We start from the raw sequence: 15,114 nt of genomic DNA, 5'->3' as shown, positions 1-15,114 counted from the left end.
TGCAGATGCGGCTGCCCGGAAGCCGCATTCCAGAACTTGGCACGTAGAACCTGCAGCCGGCAGGCTTCCTCTATGGGAGGTCACAAGTAGGTGCTGAGCAGGGGGAATGCTGCCAGCTGAGCAGTCACACTTCCTCTCCTCGTTAGTGCCCCCAGCCATAGGGGAGGGCTGGGGGAGGGAGGGCAAGAAGAGCAGAAACCCACCCACTGTCTATCTGCCCACTTCATGTGACGATGATCGTGGTAATGATGATGATGACAGCCTCTATTTGTTTTTCTTAAGTCAAGCCTTTTATAAAGATGATCTCACTTAAGTTTTCTCTCCTAGGGTTTTTCAACTCCAACACAGTTGACATCTGGGGCCAGATCAGATGGGTGGGGGGCCTGTCCTGTGCATTGCAGGATTGTTGAGCTGTTGAGCGGCATCCCTAGGCTCCACCCCCTAGACTCCCATAGCAACCCCCACCCAACTGTGAGAGTCAAAGATGTCTCCTGGGGGAAAAGTGGTTCCCAGTTCAGAAACACTGCTCTAGAGACAGGTGTGCCACCCTCAGTTTGTAGATGAGAAGCAAACACTCAGAGCGTAAAGGGAGAACTCAAACTCTTGCAGATAGTACAGAACAGGCAGAGCGGGATTTAGACGCAAGTCCATCAGATCTCATTCCTTTGCACAGTCCTCCCTGGTCACGATAAGGATGGATCTGGCCGTGACCAGAGGTGGGTCTGCTGTCCACATCCCCAGTGCTGACCATTGCAGAGCTATTGTAGATTGAAATATTTTGCTAAGGGTTTTACATATCATCTTGTAAAATCTTCTCAATATCCCTTTGAGGTAGGTACTATTATTGCTCTCTTTTAAGAGATGAGGAAAATGAGGCTCAGAGGAATTAAATAACATGTCCAAGGTCACACAGCTAGTGGGAGGGAAGAGAGTCTCACCCAGGTCTCTCTAGTTTCAAAGTACATGTGTTTTCTATGATAGCACCCAGGATCCCAGACATCTGCACCCAGAGATCCCCAACCTTATGATCCATTCACCTCTCTTTCCAAATAAAGGGGCAATTCCTCCCTTTATTTCCCTGGCTGACCAGGGTGCTGTGCCTGGTAAGTTTCCCACGGGCACATGTGATGGTTCATTTTATAGGTCAACATGACTGGGCAACAGAATGCCTAGATATTTGGTCAAACATTATTCTGGGTATGTCTGTGCAGGTGTTTCTGGATGAGATTAACATTTGACTCTGTAGACTGAGTAAAGCAGATTGCCCTCCCTAATGTGGGTGGGCCTCACCCAGTCAGTTGAAGGTATGAATAGAATAAAAAGCTGAGCCTCCTCCAAGTAAGAGAGGATTCTTCCTGCCTGATGGCCTTGGAACTGGGACTTTGGCTTTTTCCTGTCTTTGGACTCAAACTGAAACACAGGCTCTTCCTGGGTCTCATTTTCAGATTGCACAAACCTTCAGATTGGAATGATACTGCTGGCTCTCCTCTGTCTCCAATTTGCCAACCCACTCTGCAGATCTTGAGACTTGTCAGCCTCCATAATCATGTGAGCTCACTCCTTATAATAAATCTCTTTGTACATTTACATCCTACTGGTTCTGTTTCTCCAGAGAATCCTGACTAATATAGCAGTTCGTTTAGCTTTTACACATGGTAAATTTTTATGTCTCATATTTTCAACATTTCTGCTTCACTTTGTTTTAGGACTTGTAACCAATATCTAGCTATTTTTAAAAATGCAATCTGAGAATATTGATGTCAAATACTTGCTTATGCTGTTGGTCATTTGGATAACTTATCACTCTGTGCTACATTCTAGATGAATTCCTCCCTAATGATCTTCCAGTCCATCAATTCTCTCTTTAGCCTTCCAATTTAAACTTTGATCAATTCTATCAAGCTTTGTCAATTTTAGTGATAAGCTGCTTTATCTCCAGGATTTCTAAGTGGTTCTTTTTCATACCCATCTCTTCTTTTTTTCATCTCCACCTGGTTCAGCTCCTTAGTTGTGTTTTTTTTACTCTTTTTTTTTTTTTTTAATCTCTGTTACTCCTGCCTTTAACTCTTAGAAGATACTCAACATAGTAAATTTTTCTCTAAAGTGATTTCATCTTCTGATTGCTGATTTTGTTGATTTGGTGTGAGTTCATCAAGAGTTAGTTTATTTTGGGATTTCCTTGGTGGCACAGTGGTTAAGACTCCACGCTGCCAAGGCAGGGGGCCCAGGTTCAATCCCTGGTCAGGGTCAGGGAACTAGATCCCACATGCATGCTGCAACTAAGTGTTCACATGCCACAACTAAGGAGTCCACGTGCCGCAACTAAGGAGCTCACGTACCACAGCTAAGACCTGGCGTAACCAAATAAATAAATAAATTTAAAAAAAAAAAAAAACATTTTCAGGTTTAAGTATTCCAAAAAAAAAAAAAGAGTTAGTTTATTTTTGTCTTGTTTCATTTTGTTGTTGTTGCGTGGCTCTGTACTCACCACTCCCTTTCTGGGGGTTTTGTTGTCTCTATCAGCCCCCTTAGAGTCTCCAGTTCAGAACCACATCTTAGAGTGGGTTTTCAGAGTGTTCATCCTAAGGAGGTAACTGGGAATATTGCAGTCCCAGCCCCTGAGCCATTTGATAAGTTGACCAGATCTTTCTTGGCTTCAAGTCTGTTATTTGCTTTTCCTCATCTTAATAGGTATGTATCTTGAGTCTAGGCAGTGGTTGATAGAAGCATTTTTATCCTCTTTATAAGGAGGGACCTGCACCCCATCCTTGGCTCTGTTCCCTGCCTTGTATGAGCCATTTGTAGTCTCAACCACTGTGTAGGAAACAAGCTCCCTGCTTCCTTTAACTGCTTCCAGGCCCACAGTCCAGGAGGCTGGTAGCTTCAGTCCTGCTTTCACTTTAGGTTTGCTGGCTGATGAAGATGTTATCTTTTTTTAAGCATGGCAATTTTTAAAATCTATCATTACTCTGTGTTGGTGCCGATGGAAGGCTCAAAGCCTGAATCCTGATGGAGTTTAATACTCTCCGCAGTACACACATCTCATCACCATTCTGCAATATTTTATCAAAAATCTCTCTACAGGGAATAGTTCCTGGTTGTTATCTTGGCTTTACAAAGCACTGTATTAGTAGTCAAAAGTAGGGGCTGAGGGGCTTCCCTGGTGGCGCAGTGGTTGAGAGTCCGCCTGCCGATGCAGGGGACAGGGGTTCGTGCCCCGGTCCGGGAAGATCCCACATGCTGTGGAGCGGTTAGGCCCGTGAGCCATGGCTGCTGAGCCTGCGCATCCAGAGCCTGTGTTCCGCAACGGACGAGGCCACAGCAGTGAGAGGCTCGCGTACCAAAAAAATAAATAAATAAATAAGTAGGGACTGAGTCAGACTGCCTGGGTTCAAACCCTAGATCTACTACTTACTAGTTTTGGAAACTTGGGCCAAGTTTTTTAATGCTTTAAGCCTCTTCTGTGAAATACATCAGTAATCCAACTTCCTAAGGATATTATGAGGATTAAATAAGATAATCTGTGTAAAAGCACTTCCCACAGATTCTGGCACATAGTCAGCCCTCCGTAAATGTCTGCTATTATTATGGTGGTTATTACTCCTTAGTCTGAATCAGATATCCAACTTCAGTGAATTATTATTTTTTGAAAAGCTCCAGTGGCCTGAAAGGCAGAAGAGCTAAATGCCAAGAAATGATTGAATCACTAAATTTGTCAAGGTGCTTCCCTATCTATTAACCATTGTCCCAAGACAAATCTGTTCTTTGTTTTTCCCATTTTATGGATGAGAAAATTGAACCACGGGATTGCTGCACGCTTCTGACTGACCATAGGCACGTGAATGAAAAGTCACACTCAGCTGATGCTCTGGGGCACCAGCAGTGCCATCATTTCTTGAAAAGAGATTAGGAAGCAGCCCTAAGAAAACCCTGGTTCCTTCATGGAAATCAGCATTGTCCATTTCCTAGTTGTTACACGGCTGTCAACGTAGCTATGCTGTTGGAGGTCTTGGGCACTTGAGAGTACCCCAGCATCATGTACCCCAACAATATACGCTGGGAAACTGGGAGGGCGTCTGTTTCCTCCTCCAAATCCACCCCCCAATCACCTCTACTCTGCTCTGGGCCCTGGATTGGTGGGGTTACATCCACAGGCTCCCCTGCCCTCTGGGTCCTGACTGTGTTTGGTCAATGGGCAGGGTGACCAACGTTTTTGAAAGTCGACCTGAGACGTGGCCATATAAGACTAAAAAACAACCACCACTACCTATAGTAATATAATATATAATCAATACTCAGATATATGTGTTTTATTCCTTTAACAGGAAAATATGAAAAATAGGTATTTATCCCAAATGGTATATTATTCTATATCACTTACTTCTCTGTTATGTAAATGCTATTATTTAAACAAAACAGCACTAAGACTAGTTAACAATGGCAATTAGTAGCACAGTTGTCCCTTGATATACACGGGGGGACCCCCGCCCCCTTACCAAAATGCTCTGATGCTCAAGCCCCTTATATAAAATGGTGTCGTATTTGCATATAACCTACATATATCCTCTTGTGTACTTTATTTTAATTTAATAATTTATTTATTTTCTTTGGCCGAGCCCCATGGGATCTTAGTTCCTCAGCCAGGGATCGAACCCAGGCCACGGCAGTGAAAGCACCGAGTCCTAACCACTGGATCGCTAGGGAATTCCCTCCTCCTGTCTACTTTAAGTCATCTCTAGATTACTTATTATACCTAATACAATGTAAATGCTATGTAAACAGTTGTAAACGTAATGTAAATGCTATGTGAATAGTTGCCTGAGTGCAGCAAGTTCAGGTTTTGCTTTTTGAAACTTTCTGGAATTTTTAAAAGAATATTTTCAGTCTGCACTGTTGGTTGAACCCACAGCTGCAGAACCCATAGATGTGGAGGGCTGACTGTAATTAGTAGGTGCACTAATTAAACAAATAATATATGTGAGAAAATAAAACTATTTTGTAATGTTTCTTTCGGTCCTCTGATAGAGCAATATATTTCAGCTCTTTATTGGATATTTAAATCTTGTAGGCTATATTAAGGTATATAAATGTAAAACTTTTAAAGGAAAGGAAAACAAACACAACAAGCCTAATTAAGTAGATATCGCCTATATTTAATTTAAAAAATAGCAATAATATGTTTCTTCCTATGCAGTGTTATAATAAGATATTTTTATTCTTTCTGTTTCCTCCTCTAGTAATACTTCTCTGAACTGCCTTTTTCATCCATGTAGTGATAAAACTGAACATAGCCCAAAGTAAAATTCACTTTGACTTATAGCTCTCCTCTTATGAAGCCCACATTACGCTGATGCCTGATACCAGTCCAAGGTGATGACATTGAGCTGAATAGCCTCTCAACAAAAGTGTTTGAACAAGGGATACTTTTTATTGGCTCTGAAGGTTAATTTTATGTGTCACCTTGGCTGGGCCATGGAGCCCAGGTGTCTGGTCAAACAACAGTTTAGACGTTGCTGTGAAGGTATGTTTTAGATGAGATTAACATTTCAATCAGTTGCCACTGAGTGAAGTGGATCACTTTCCATAATGTGGGTGGGCCTCATCCAATCAGTTGAAGACCTTAAGAGTGAAGACTGAGGTTTCCTGAGAAAGAAGGAATTCTGCCTTAAGACTGCAGCATAGAAATCCTGCCTATGTTTTCAGCCTGCTGGCCTGTCTCATGAATTTTGGACTCAAGACTGAAACATCAGCTGTTACCTGCGTCTCCAGCTTGCCCACCCACCCTAGAGATTCCGGGTTCACCAGCCTCCACAGTCAAATGAGCCAGTTCCTTAAAATCTCTCTGTCTCTGTCTCTTTGTCTCTCTGTCTCTATTTCTCTGGAGAACCCTGACTAATACATGATAAACAGAGCATTTTTAGACTTGCAAGAGTTCATTTCCAGCTCTCCAAAAACGCCCATCCACTCTGTATCTATGGGCTTGTCTAGGTTGACCAGCTGTTTCTCAGTCAGGCCCTTTGCATCTAGAAATTCACTGTATGGGTATTCATGTCCAAAATTAGTAAAGAAATTGAGAAAAATCCTGTTGCCCTTTTCTGGTGATTTGGTTTGTTTTTTGGTTGGTTTGGTTTTAGTTTTTAAACAGTCTTATTTTTTAAAAAGTCTTTTTTGTAAATGAGTTTTTGTCATAACCTCCACATAACATAAAACAACCCAGGTTCAGTCGATTCATCCTTTGCTAGGCTCCTGATGGCCTCTTCAAAGATCATCAAACAGTTGGAGAAAGAGCAGATTAATTCTGCTTTGCTGTAATCCTTTTCTCCATTCTTATCCTCAATGTTCTTTCCAAATTAGAGAAGGGCACTCCTCTTTTCCCAAACTTTGAAAATATGACTTTGTAACTAGTCAACATCCCTTCTATGGCAGGAGATAACGAGAGCCATCTCCTAGGCACACTGCAAGGGAGGCTATATCCTTCCATTTCTATAAAGTCAAAAGTCTCACTAAATGCTTCTGCATGTTTTAGGAAAGCTACAAGGTGACCAAAAACTTTCATTATGAAAGCACCAATACAGTAAGTTCCCTACATACGAACCTTCAAGTTGTGGACTTTCAAAGATGTGAACATGCGTTTGCGTGTCCAATCACGTTAAATTTGTTCATGTGTCTGGCATACACTGTCATGTGTATGAATCCTCTACAAGTGGTTGTGCTTTTGTGTACTTTACTGTACAGGACTGTGTAGAGTGCAGTAGTACAGTATCTTTATTTCAAGCCCAGGATGTCGGAAGCATGCATAAAAGTAGTGGTGATGTAGCTGGTACTAGCGTACTTTTCAAGGTACTGTACTTTAAGATGAAGAATGTTCTCCTTTATTTTTGTGTTTGTTTGCTTTTAATGTATTATTTGTGTGAAAAGTATTATAAACCTATTCCAGTACAGTACTATATAGCTGATTGCGTTAGTTGGGTACCTAGGCTAACTTTGTTGGACTTACAAACGAAGCGGACTTAACAAACGGGCGTTCGGAATGGAACTCATTTGTATGTAGGGAACTTACTGTATCCCAAATAAGCAAGTTATACTCCCCGAATGCAGGACCATTAGCAGGTAAGATCTTTTCATTTTCTTTGGTAAGAAGTTTCCAGTCTGAAAGGAGTTTGCCAGAATTTACATTTGCACCATGAGGCAAATGTGTGAGTAGATTAACAAAAGTCTAGGTTTTATTTGGACAAGGTATCAATAATCTTTCATTTTATTTTTTCTGCAGTTTCACTGAACACTTCATAGAAATCAAGAAGATGATTTGAAGCTTTATTTTTCAAATAGAAATACCTAAGAGCTAGGGAGACATTTTTTTTGTTGCTATGTATCATTTGATGTACTGTAGAAACCATGATTATTGGTAATCTATGATAAAAAGCAGGTCTACCCTGTAAGGGACCAGCACATCCCTTAACCAAAATGTCCCCCTTTTGTTCACCTCCACTTTAGGGTAAAGGAAGAGTGGCGATGAGCTAATGCCCAAATAGCACATTACTCACAAGCTGCTGGCTTAATGGAAGAGGGTAAGAGCCGGCCGAAGGCTCAAGTGCAGTACTAATGGAGAAATGATAAGCTAGGGCTCAGAATGCCGTCACACCTCTCCCGCATGCCTTTAAAGAGAGCTAATGTACAGCCCATCTTCCCCTTGGCCAGTATGCAGGGGCCTGGGAAGCAAGGGGGTGCAGAGGAGACTGCCCCTCTCGCTACTGCACTGTGTCACCCTCTGAAGTGATGCTTGTTTCCCATCCCTGGTGCTGTGGACTTGGAGGGTTTGGAGCTGTCGTTAGTGCCAGTAGGGGTCAGTTTGAGGGGTCAACTTGGCTAGGCTTGGCCCCTAGTTATTCAACCAAACATAAGTCTAAGTGTTGCTGGAAGGTAGTCTGTAGATGCAATTAACACCTACACTCAGTCCACTTTGAGTAAAGGAGAGACTATCCTTGACAACCTGGGTGGGCCTGGTCTAATCAGTTGAAAGGCCTTGAGAGCAGAACTGAGGTTCCCCTGCAGAAGAAGAAACATCCTCTGTGAACTGCAGCTTCAGCTCCTGCCGAGAGTTCCAGCCTGTCCTTCCTGACGGCCCGCCCTGTGGATTTCAGACTTGCCTAACCGATCTCCACAATCAGGTAAGCCAATTCTTTGCAAAGAAATAGTTCATTTTTTCGGGTGGAACCCTGACTGATATAGTGTCCGGGGGAAGACGACTTGCCCAAGGAGATGAGTCATGACTGTTTTGGGGGAAACTTCATGTTGCCTAACCAACAGGCAGAGGAGGGATCACTGTGTCGACCAGGGCGTTTGATCCCAAAAACCAAGGGGCAAATGACATAACAGGGGAATGGAGTTCTTATGTGTGGACCCAGGAGATTCACTGGGGTACTTCTGAGTACTTCTGTGGCCAATACTCCGGGACAGTGGAAAAACGATCGTCAAGGTCTAGATCCTTCCGGAATGAAGGCTCAAGTGATCCCTCTAGGTAAAAAGCTCAGCCTAACCGCAGCTGGCATGAGATAAGGGCGGGACACAGGAGGACGATGGAAGGAAGCAGCTAATTTTTTCAGTTTCAGGTAGGAGTTTGACTGAACTGGTGTCACCCCACAATGATACAGTCACTGACGGGACTTTATGTGCCCTGCACCCTCCACCCCGTGCTGGGGATGCCCATTTTTCAACTGGACAAAAGACAAGAGGAAAAAGTGGGGTGTAGAGAGGTGACCTGTGCCGAATATCTTCCGTTGGCACCCCCAGGTCTTCTCCCCACCCCTCTCCGCTGTTATGTGCCCAGGAGACTGAGGTGGGAGGATGGTACGGAAAGGCTTCTGGGCTCCCCAACTTCCCGTGATCCTCAGTCAAGAGGGTGCTTGAGACGTGAGGCCAGGCCCTGTGTTCTCTTGATCCCCCTCTAGGGGTCGCTGCAGGCCGGCCGAGTCCCTCCAAAGGTGGCCAGGGTCAGGTGTCCTCACCACCCCCAGCCTTCTCTGTCTCAAGCTCCCGGTCTCTCAGGCCCGAGGGTGGTAACAGCATCACCCATGATTTATTAGCCCCGAAATGCCACACTATTCCTTGCGGTTGCCCTTCTCCCAGCCCACACCTTTGTAAATGGTCCCTTTATGAAACTTTCCTCAGATACCACAATGTGTGTGTAACACACTGTTTCTTGCTGTGCCCTGAATAATGTAAGGCCACTTGGGCTTCTTTAAGTCTCTGAGGATTTCTCCAGAGATTATCAGACTCGCGGAACTGGGAAGGACTGTAGATGCCATTGAGACAGCATTGCTTTCGCAGATGAGAAAAACTGAGGCCCATCATGGTGAAGTAATAAATCCAAGGTCCTTTGGCCAAGCAGAGGCAGGGCAGCGGCCCATCCCAGATCTCCTGCCCCCTCCTTCCATCTGCCTCTGTCTCTGAGAATGACCCTCAGGCTGTACTGGGTGTTAGGATATAACCACAAAGGTGAAATCCAATAACAAGATGAGAGATTGGGGGGAAATACTTGCTTTCCAAAGAGCGTCAAACCACCAAGGGAATAATACTATATAAATCAGCCATCCGTGTCGGGGTGAGGACGCTTTGGGGGCCCAGCCACTCAGGCCCACTGTGTCGCATCCAGGGTCCAGCTCAGGCCCAGCCTGGACGATGACGGGGTGGAGCTTGTCCATCACCTGTCCCCTCCTCGGTCCTCCACTTCGTCCCCTCCTTCCTCTGTCCCCACCAGCTGTGGCTCAAGTGCCCCATTCTTAGGAACCCCTGTCAGATGTCTCTGGTAACTGAGGAGTTAAAGGGTTTTTCTAGCATATTACCAAAGCAGTTTACAATGGGTAAGAGAACTCTCTTAAATGTGGGCTTCTAGAAGTCATTTTGTGGTGAGTATAAAGAGACAGCGCCCACCCTCTAAAACAAACTCCTTCTCCTGGGCCAGCAGTGGGAAAGAATTTAACTTACGGGACATGAAGAAACTTTATTTCTGGCCTCTCCCGACTCCCTTGAATGAATATCCGGTGGTAATAATCTTCCTCTACCCTTGGATAAAAATCCCTGCAGGCCCCAGGAGTTTGCCAGTTACCTTAAGCGACAAACACTGTCTCGCTTCAGACATTAGAATGTCCGTGTCACATACTGATCACGATTCCAGCTGTAGTGTTAACCCTTGTTCTCACTCCCGGCTCGGCCCTGCTTCAGGCTGGAAGCCGCAGTAGCCAGATGGACTTGGCTGTTTTCTTTTTTCTTTCTCCACCTTGTGCTTTTATTCCTCTCCACCTCTACCTCCTTCTCAGTATTCAGTTTCCATTTTGTCCAGAGTAGTAGCAGCATTGGGAGGGAGGAGGCTGTAGGGGATGGGAAATGTCTTATGGTGTATAGGCTGTAGGCTGCTTGCATATTTCAGCCTGTTCTTTTTTTTTTATATTGTTTGCTTTGAAAATAATTCTGAATTTACAGAAAAATTAAAAGAATAGTACACAAACTCCCATAGATTGACAAATTCTTAACATTTTGTCACATTTCCTTTATCATTCTTTCTTTCTTCTCTCCCCTCGCTCACCTGTCACCTGAGATTCCCTTCCCCACTTTTATTCCTAAACGATTTGAGATAGTGCCCACGTCAACACTTTTACCCCCAGACACTTCAGTGTGTATTCCCAAGAACATGGAGATTATCTGACGTGAATACAGTAACTATGAAATTCTAAAATTTTAATATTGACATAATTCTATGATCTAATATATAGTCTATATTCAATTTTTACTAATCATCCTAAAAATGTTCTTAGTGGCAAATTTCCCCCAATCCAGACTTCAATCCTGATCATGTATTGTGTCTGTTAATCTGGAAAAGTTCCTCAGTCTTCCTATGGCTTTCATGACATCGATATTCTTGAAGAGTGCCGGTCAGTTGCTTTGTAGAATATTCCACAATTTGGGTTTGAGCTGAGTAGGGTTGGGTTCTGCATTTCTGGCAGGAGCACATAAGGGATGTGTGTCCTTCTCAGTGCAACACGTCAGGGGATACACGATGTCAGTTTCACCCATGACTAGTGATGTCAGCTTAGATCACCTGGATAGGGTGGTGTCTGCCATGTTTCTCCACTGTAATTACTCTGATTCCCATTGTAATTAATAAACGATCTGTAGGGAAATACTTTTAGACTATGGAATACTTTGTTTCTTTTCAAACTTTCATCCAATAATCTTAGCATCTATCGATAATTCTTGTCTTAAGCCCCAAGTCTGTCATCAGGTCAGTCTTGGGGGAACTCACATTCCCCAGTGAAGAGTTCTTATGAATTAGCACTGCCACTCACCCCTAGGGGAGGGAATCACTGCTCCCTTTTAACACTTGATTCAGGTATGGATTATGATTCAGGTATGGTATGTTTAAGCCAATCTTTACTTGTGGGCATCACAGAAGAAGTATGAGGTGAATGTCTGATGAATGCAGCAGAAGCCTCTTTTCCTCCATCACCTGGACTGCCTCACCTGGACCATGGCTACTCGACCCCTCAATATTACATTCTCAGGAGGGAGAGAAAAGCTTCCTGATCTGGAGGAACTCCTACATCCCCAGATCCACGGGGTCTGGCCCTACTCCAGAGCTCACCCCAGGATATTCACTGTCTTGACTGGAAAGATGGTACCCTAACTCCATTACAGTCATGCAGTGTGTGTGTGTGGTGTCCATGCTGTGTGTGTGGGTTGAGAGAGGCTGGGTGAGAAGCCATCTCATATCCAGAATTTGAAACGGGAATTTAATACAAATAGCTGTTAATTAGGAATAAGATTGTTTAAAAAGTCATTGAAAATTCAGAGAGATGGAGATAGCAGCTATAAGAAGCAGCTCCACCCCTAAGGCTGGTGGGAACAAAGGGAAGATGTATTTTTAAAACGTAGAATTGAGGGACCCTGAGGAGAAAAACTCAGATCTCAGAAGAAAGGGCCCCGGTCTGCTGGTGCTGGTGCCTCTGGGCTTGTGAGGGGGAAACTGTGGGGCTGGAATGCAGACCTTGGAGGAGGGAGCTCTAGCCAACTGGTGCTGGTTCTGAAGCGGGGAGACGGGGGTGTGGAATGAAGCTGATTCTGTAGCGGTTCAGAAAACTGAACACTGGATGCTACACCTTCTGTGGGAAGGAACTTCTGCTGCTGGGGTGAAGAAGCATCTTGGGTGGTGTCCTGAGGGACAGGAAGCAAACGGGAAGGAGCAAGTCCCTTTTATGCACTCCATCCCTTTAGTTTCTCTCCAGTTCACCTCATTGGCAAAACTTAACATGGAGCCAGCAGGGAAAGTAGAAATGTGGTTTGCAAAGCCCCAGTCCCGATCGAACAGCATAGAGAAGAGTTTAAAAGGGTGAGTTTGGAACTGGAAGACAAGAATAACCGGCACACCTCCAAATTTAAAATGATGGTGTCTGTCAAAAGGATACAGCACGTGTGGATTTACAGTGGGTGCCCCATGGCAAGAAAGATGATCTCTCAAAACAATAACAATTGGGTTATCCATGCAGCTGTGCTGGACAGTGTGCCCCATCTGAATGGAGGCCAGGACAGCCTTAGACAAGTTGGTGTGGCCAAGTGTTGCCCAAACTTCTGGCTGAGCAGCTTTGCAGAAGGAGGGGCATTGGGACTGAGGACAGTGCAGGTCAGATCAAAAGGTAATCATGGGGAAACAACCCAAGTGTCCATCAACAGGTGAAATGGATAAACAAAAGACGGCATATCCATACAATGGGATGTTATCCAGACATTGAAAGGAATGGAGTTCTGATACACGCCACAACATGGAAGAGACTTGAAAACATTATGCCAAGTGAAATAAGCGAGAAATAAAAGGACAAATATTGTATGACTGTATGATTTTGCTTATATATGTCTAGAATAGGCAAGTTCCTAGGGACAGAAGGTAGATTCAAGTTTACCAGGGGCTGGAAGGAGGGGTCATAGGCAGTTACTGGTTAATGATGACAGAGTTTCTGTTTAGTATGATGAAAAAAATTTGGAACTAGATAGTGGTGATGGTTGCACACTATGAATGTAATCAGTGTCACTGAATTGTACACCCTAAGAATGGTTAAAATGACAAATTTTATGAGATAGATAATTTTTTAATTAATAATGTAATATACAAAAACCATTGTATTATACACTTTATTTTTTTAACATCTTTATTGGAGTATAATTGCTTTACAATGGTGTGTTAGTTTCTGCTGTATAACAAACTGAATCAGCTATACGTATACATATGTTCCCATATCTCCTCCCTCTTGCATCTCCCTCTTACCCTCCCTATCCCACCCCTCTAGGTGGTCACAGAACACCAAGCTGATCTCCCTGTGCTATGTGGCTACTTCCCGCTAGCTAGCTATTTTACATTTGGTAGTGTATATATGTCCATGCCACTCTCTCACTTCGTCCCAGCTTACCCTTCCCCCTCCCCGTGTCCTCAAGTCCATTCTCTACGTCTGCATCTTTATTCCTATCCTGCCCCTAGGTTTTTCAGAACCATTTTTTTTTTAGATTCCATATATATGTGTTAGCATACAGTATTTGTTTTTCTCTTTCTGACTTCCTTCACTCTGTATGACAGACTCTAGGTCCATCCACCTCACTACAAATATCTCAATTTCGTTTCTTTTTATGTCTGAGTAATATTCCATTGTATATATGTGCCACATCTTCTTTATCCATTCATCTGATGATGAAACACTTAGGTTGCTTCCATGTCCTGGTTATTGTAAATAGAGCTGCAATGAACATTTTGGTACATGACTCTTTTTGAATTATGGTTTTCTCAGGGTATATGCCCAGTAGTGGGATTGCTGGGTCATATGGTAGTTCCATTTGTAGTTTTTTAAGGAACCTCCATACTGTTCTCCACAGTGGCTGTATCAATTTACATTCCCACCAACAGTGTAAGAGGGTTCCCTTTTCTCCACACCCTCTCCAGCATTTATTGTTTCTAGATTTTTTGATGATGGCCATTCTGACTGGTGTGAGATGATATCTCATTGTAGTTTTGATTTGCATTTCTCTAATGATTAGTGATGTTGAGCATTCTTTCATGTGTTTGTTGGCAGTCTGTATATCTTCTTTGAAGAAATGTCTGTTTAGGTCTTTTGCCCATTTTTGGATTGGGTTGTTTGTTTTTTTGATATTGAGCTGCTTGTAAATTTTGGAGATTAATCCTTTGTCAGTTGCTTCATTTGCAAATATTTTCTCCTATTCTGAGGGCTGTCTTTTTGTCTTGTTTATGGTTTCTTTGCTGTGCAAAAGCTTTTAAGTTTCATTAGGTCTCATTTGTATTATACACTTTAAATGGGTGAATTATACAGTATGTGAATTATGCATCAATAAAGCTGTTAAAAAAAAAAGAAACACACAAGCACAGCCCCTCAGTCACATTCTCAAACACAGTGCAACCATTATTGGTTATCATAGCCCACACGGGTCCCTGGAGAGGCTGTCTTAAAGCACTTCCTGCTCACACTTTTTTTAAAAATAAATTTATTTATTTATTTTTGGCTGTGTTGAGTCTCTTTGTTGCTGCATGTGGGCTTTCTCTAGTTGCGGTGAGTGGGGGGCTACTCTTCATTGCGGTGCGCGGACGTCTCATTGCCGTGGCTTCTCTCGCTGAGGCACAGGCTCTAGGTGCGCAGGCTCAGTAGTTGTGGCTCGCAGGCTCTAGAGCTCAGGCTGAGTAGTTGTGGCGCATGGGCTTAGTTGCTCCATGGCATGTGGGATCTTCTTGGACCAGGGCTCAAACCCGTGTCCCCTGCATTGGCAGGCGGATTCTTAACCATTGCACCACCAGGGAAGTCCCCCTGCTCACACTTTCATGCCCCTTGACTGATCAAACAATTTGAGGTGAAACTCTCGCCATTAATCACATCATCTCATTTCACAGAAGAGCGAGAATGAGTGTGTGATGAGTTAGGTGCAAGCTATAATATAGTTAGCATAGTATAGTACAGTACAATATAGTATAGTATAGTTTGGTACGGTATAGCTTGCTCAGCATGAAGCTACAGAAGCTTCCACAAACCCTGAGAAGAGTTTGCCTGCCAATTAACTGGTGATGAGAGA

The sequence above is a fragment of the Phocoena phocoena genome, chromosome 4, assembly GCF_963924675.1.
Source record: "Phocoena phocoena chromosome 4, mPhoPho1.1, whole genome shotgun sequence".
NCBI lineage: Eukaryota > Metazoa > Chordata > Mammalia > Artiodactyla > Phocoenidae > Phocoena > Phocoena phocoena.
This window is presented reverse-complemented; position numbering follows the sequence as displayed.